The following is a 6011-nucleotide window of genomic DNA, read 5'->3' on the forward strand; positions in this document are numbered from 1 at the left end:
GAGCTGCCATGTGGAGCAGGTTGAAGGCTCTGTGGCGTTCATGCGGACATTGTACTTGATCAGCAGAGCTGCAATGTGCATGTGCTGTAGAGGAGAGAAGAGGACAGAAGAAAAAAAGCAAGAGATACAGAGGACATGATTTAACATCCTTATGACATGCCTAAAGACTGATGACATTCACACTAATACATATGTAGGCTTTCCACTATGTCTCATCACAGAATGGGCGATATTTTATGTGACGAACGGGATGGTTTTCTGAACTAAACAATGCATACAATGTCTTCTAAAGCCTGATGACATCCAAGCTGTTACATAGGCCACAATGTCAGAGTATGTGTTTTGTATGCGTCATCTATGTCTATGTAAAAACCTTATAGCAAACCGTACAGCATGTAAAAGGTCTTCAAGGACCTGATGTATTCTTTGTAGTGACTCACCCCATATAAGGCTGCGTTGCGCAGGGAGATGAGCCTCCTTTGACCGGAGCGTTGTCGTCAGCCCCGTGCTTAAGGAGAGCAGCATCTCCTTCCAGCTTGTCCTGGATGCCCGTGTCTCCCTCCTTCACCATGTCCAAAGACATGTTACCATCACATTTCTTCTTGGTGGGGATACACACAGACAGATAGATTAGTCATTAAAATGTATGAAAAGCATTTCACATAATATGTATATAGCATGGTAATGACCATTAAAAAAAGCATCCAAGTAGCCTTCAGTCAATCAAACAATTATTTTTGAAGATCCAATAGGAAAGGCACAGGAAGGAAGACTAACCTTGAGCCTCAGCAGATTTCTTAGCTATTTTCCCTTGGCTGCAGCCTCAAAGAGAGGGGTGAAATTCACCAACAGCTCAGCGACCTCAGTGACAGTGGGAGCAGACACACAGGGACGCTAGAATACAGAACATTTAAAATGTACTGTATATATGTAGTGCAAAACTAAACTCGATGATAAAGATGTATTCAGTCAATGCAGAACTAAAGCCAACTGAAAGACTGTAGTGTGTACTAGTCAGACAACACATAACCAAATGTAGAGAGTAAAATATAAAAAAGAGAATCTTTGCATTTAACCAATATGCTGTACTAATGTACCATTGATTTTCTGCTAAGTTTGTCCATCTCGGATCCTCTCTGCTAAGAAACATTGTGGGAACTTAGCCTGGTGACATCAGCGGCCTGCAGCGCCACCGTAGTCAGCTAAGCAAAGTCTCTGGAGCTCTGGCAACAGGAAGCCTGGAACACACAAGTGGAAGTAGGATAAATGGCATGTGATTAACAACGTAAGCGGTTACACTAATGAAGGAATTTGAAATGTCCATCCTTGTTTACATGAGATGCTAGCGGAGTATAACGTTTTGTCTGTGTTGAAGGTGCAGCAGTGGTGGCAGAGTTGCTTCAGGGGTCAGGAACACACAAGAGGACCTCAGGTAAGTGGCATGTCAACATAAACCGTAAATGACACTCATGCGCCAATAAGGAAGTATGGAAAAAAATATTAGCTCTTTGCAGGACTTCCTCCTGGGCGGCATCCTCCCATTGTCTCTGTTGCCTCCATTCTTATTGCAGATAAGATAACAGCCAATTACAGGCCACCAGGTGGGTAGAGCTGTGTCACACTGTCTGAGTCAAGTCCCCTGAATATAACGAACGCTACCAAAACACAGCACATCCAGTGGCACACCATAACATTAACACTGGAGCAGTTTTCATAGTTCAAGTCACACTCAATGTCCAATAACTACTCACTCTGTCATGTTGCAGCTGTGACAGTCACACCTGGATCCATACAGAAGGTAGTCCTGCAGAAAGGAGAGGGAAAGGACACACGCAGGTGGTTATCTGAACATTTTAAAGAAATTATAAATGAATGGCCTGTCTTGGTTTGAAGCCAACTCACCACGTCAAGGTACGAGTGGGTTGTTAGTAGACAAAGACAATGTTAGTTAACTTAGGGATAGCCCCTTTTCTTTCAATATTCGCCTAAATGACATACCCAAATCTAACTGCCTGTAGCTCAGGCCGTGAAGCAAAGACATGCATATTCTTGGTACCATTTGAAAGGAAACACTTTGACGTTTGTGGAAATGTGAATTGRATGTAGGAGAATAWMACACAATATATCTGGTAGAAGAAAATACAAAGATAAAAAACAACTTTTKTTTTCTACCAACATCTTTGAAATGCAGCAGAAAGGTCCCTGTTCCAGCAATCACTCTGGTTGTAAATCCGATGGTGTCCAAAAGATGGCAGTGTATGTGCAAAGTTTCAGACGGATAACTTTAAGTATGAGCGAGCTACAGGACATTTAGTGTCACCCAGGTACATTATGGCAAATTGTGAAGGACACATTTGCATTCATATTACATTTTTCTACAAGAATATCGTCAAATCTGTATACTTGGACTTTGATTTAGCTTTTCCAGTATTATTAACCATATTATAAGTTCAACATTTACAAAACAACCMGTTTTTATAACTTCATAACTCAGAATATTCTTATAATTTTTGTCCAAAATGAAGGCATGCTGTTGTACAAGGCTAGTAGCTACATTTTACGACAGATACATGGTTACAGGATACTCCCGTAAAGCCCAGCTCATTGGCTATCTAGCTAGTTTTGTTTGACCCCGATTGGTGCTTATTTGACCAAGATAGTCGTTCAAGTGAAGACCGCCCGCGTCGTCGGCGTGCCATGAAGGCGTCGCTCTGACCAAATATGGTGTCCTATAGATATACTACACCCCAAATGATATAGTGAAGTCTGGTTACATTCTAGGATCTCTGAAGAATACATACAAACACGATTTGACTGGTTGAAACAATGTTTAGGGTGAGATTTTCACAGATTCCTTTCTTTGCAAATTGAACGAGTGGAAATACAAAATCGATCGTGCATTCTATATGGAACTTTTTAGGATGTGAAAAAGGATTTTATCTCTGGGACCCTTTGGATGATAAATCAGAGCAAGATTTCAGAATGTAAGTACACATTTCACCTTCAGAGGTTAATTTATCAACCCTATCGCGGTGAAAAAAGTGTTTTGTTGTTAGGAGCTCTCCTCAAACAATAGCATGGCATTTTTGGGCAGTAATAGCTACTGTAAATTGGACAGTGCAGTTATATTAACAAGAATTTAAGCTTTCAGACGATATAAGACACTTATATGTACCGACATTTGTTGTTTCTCTAAAATCTGCGTTGGTGACACATGGCGCAGCATGATTTACAACTGTCCCGTTGACGGGACGCCAATCCCTGTAACAAAGATGCGGTAAAGAGATCAATACAACGAATGCAGGATGCTGTCATTGGCGGAAACAAAGTGGATATTTCGTTTTTTCCTTCCCCAATTTAAACGTCTTTCGACATGTTTCCAGTTTGTCTCCTACCGACCTCAAGTTACGCTTGAGTATTCTGGGTGATTCCATCGAACACATTGTCGTTGTGTTCAGGAACAGGTGTCCTGAACGGGCATAACTATGATCGATAGAGTCTGACGCCACACTTTCCTCACATACATCCACCATCACAGCTATATCATTGTGATGTAGGCCTACATCTGACACAAAATGAGTATCATCATGCATATCTAGCATCACAGTGACATCGCTGTGATCGATGTCTACATCATCATTTTCAACTACCTCATCCTCAGCACAGTAAGTGTGATCATGTGCAGCATGATAAACATTGTCACTTACCTCTGTGCTTACCTTACTCCTTTGTTTTTCCCATGGGGCCTTGTGACCGCTTTTGTAGATGAACTGGAAAGGATAGCGAGCTAGCTAGCTATCCTCAATGACATTGATTGTGGGCTAACCAAGTTAGCTAGCTATAGCAAATCACAAGGGATACTGACAAGATTTCTAAAATCAACTTTATTTTCAAGATGATTTAGATAGCTAGTTATTTATTACACAAAATTAGGTCTGCGGTTGCAGACTCCCAATTAAAGTTTACCAACGTTTACTAGACTACCAATAAAAGTTCATTTTAAATCTCTTTAATAGTTTTAACGGGGACGTTGGCCTGTCAATAGCAGCAACAAAACAGTCACAAACAACAATTAACAAGTAGTAGAGAAGAAAACTATTTGTAAAACAGGTCAAATTAATCATGTTGAGGTTTCTAAATACTTCAATATTTCATGTAAGCAAAAGTCTATTTGTTATTTCAGCCACAAATGGTGGGAAAAATGTTGAGGTACTGAAGTACAGCTCCGCCATTCATCTAGTTATTAAAATCATCTCACTGACATACTGTAACATGTGTTGTTTGTTTGAAATTTGTCATTCCTTAGTTTGCCATTGTTTGCCTTTTATTGCTGTAGCTTTGGTAAGGCCCAGGCCTATACACTAGCACAGTGGTTCCCAAACTTTTTATAGTCCTGTACCCCTTCAAATGCTCAACCTCCAGCTGTGTACCTTCTCTAGCACCAGGGTCAGCGAACTCTCAAATGTTTTTTTGCCATCACTGTAAGCCTGCCACACACACTACATGATACATTTATTAAATGTTTGACACAACCCGGCTCGTGGGAAGTGACCAAGAGCTCTTATAGGACCAGGGCACAAATAATAATCAATAATTTTGCTCTTTATTTAGCCATCTTACATATAAAACATTATTCGTTCAACAAAAATTGTGAATAACTCACCACAGGTCAATGAGAAGGGTGTGCCTGAAAGGATGCACATGCAGTGTATTCATCCCCCTTGGCGTTTTTCCTTTTTTGTTGCATTACAACCTGTAATTTAAATAGATTTTTATTTGGATTTCATGTAATGGGCATACACAAAAGTCCAAATTAGTGAAGCGGGGAAAAATTCTATAAAAAGAAAAATGGAAAAGTTGTGCCTAAAGCCCCTAAATAAGATCTGGTGCAGCCAATTACCTTCAGAAGTCACATAATTAGTTAAATAAAATCAACCTGTGCGCAATCTAAGTGTCACATGATCTGTCACATGATCTCAGTAGATATACACCTGTTCTGAAAGGCCTCAGAGTCTGCAACACCACTAAGCAATGGGCACCACCAAGCAAGCGGCACCATAAAAACCAAGGAGCTCTCCAAACAGGTCAGGGACAAAGTTGTGGAGAAGTACAGATCAGGGTTGGGTTATAAAAAAATATCAGAAACTTTGAACATCCCACCATTAAATTCATTATTAAAAAATGGAAAGAATATGGCACCACAACAAACCTGCCAAGAGAGGGCCGGCCACCAAAATTCATGGACCAGGCAAGGAGGGCATTAATCAGAGGCAACAAAGAGACCAAATATAACCCTGAAGGAGCTGCAAAGCTCCACAGCGGAGATTGGAGTATCTGTCCATAGGACCACTTTAAGCCGTACACTCCACAGAGCTGGGCTTTATGGAAGAGTGGCCAGAAAAATGCCATTGCTGAAAGAAAAAAATAAGCAAACACGTTTGGTGTTTGGAAAAGGCATGAGGGAGACTCCCCAAACATACGGAAGAATGTCCTCTGGTCAAATGAGACAAAAATGTAGCTTTTTGGCCATCAAGGAAAACGCTATCTCTGGCGCAAACCCAACACCTCTCATCACCCCGAGAACACCATCCACACAGTGAAGCATGGTGGKGGCAGCATCATGCTGTAGGGATGTTTTTCATCGGCAGGGACAGGGAAACTGGTCAGAATTTAAGGAATGATGGATGCCGCTAAATACAGGGAAATTCTTGAGGGAAACCTGTTTGTCTTCCAGAGATTTGAGACAGGGATGGAGGTTCACCTTCCAGCGGGACAATGACCCTAAGCATACTGCTAAAGCAACACTTGAGTGGTTTAAGGGGAAACATTTAAATGTCTTGGAATGGCCTAGTCAAAGCCCAAACCTCAATCCAATTGAGAATCTGTGATATGACATAAAGATTGCTGTACACCAGCGGAACCCATCCAACTTGATGGAGCTGGAGCAGTTTTGCCTTGAAAATGGGCAAAAATCCCAGTGGCTAGATGTGCCAAGCTTATAGAGACATACC

At 41.1% G+C, this 6011-nt stretch overlaps 1 long non-coding RNA gene across 1 annotated transcript; it reads right to left on the reverse strand.

Annotated features, from left to right (window-relative positions):
• Nucleotides 1-454: 454 nt before the first annotated feature.
• On the reverse strand, nucleotides 455-4826 carry LOC111969551 (uncharacterized). The gene is made up of 5 exons (XR_002877997.2): nucleotides 4664-4826; nucleotides 1752-1804; nucleotides 1098-1238; nucleotides 778-894; nucleotides 455-598 (listed from the first exon to the last, which is right to left on the reverse strand). It is a non-coding gene; the product is annotated as an uncharacterized lncRNA (long non-coding RNA).
• Between the last annotated feature and the right edge of the window lie 1185 nt (nucleotides 4827-6011).

Source organism: Salvelinus sp. IW2-2015, linkage group LG10 (genome assembly GCF_002910315.2).
Source record: "Salvelinus sp. IW2-2015 linkage group LG10, ASM291031v2, whole genome shotgun sequence".
Classification (NCBI taxonomy): domain Eukaryota; kingdom Metazoa; phylum Chordata; class Actinopteri; order Salmoniformes; family Salmonidae; genus Salvelinus; species Salvelinus sp. IW2-2015.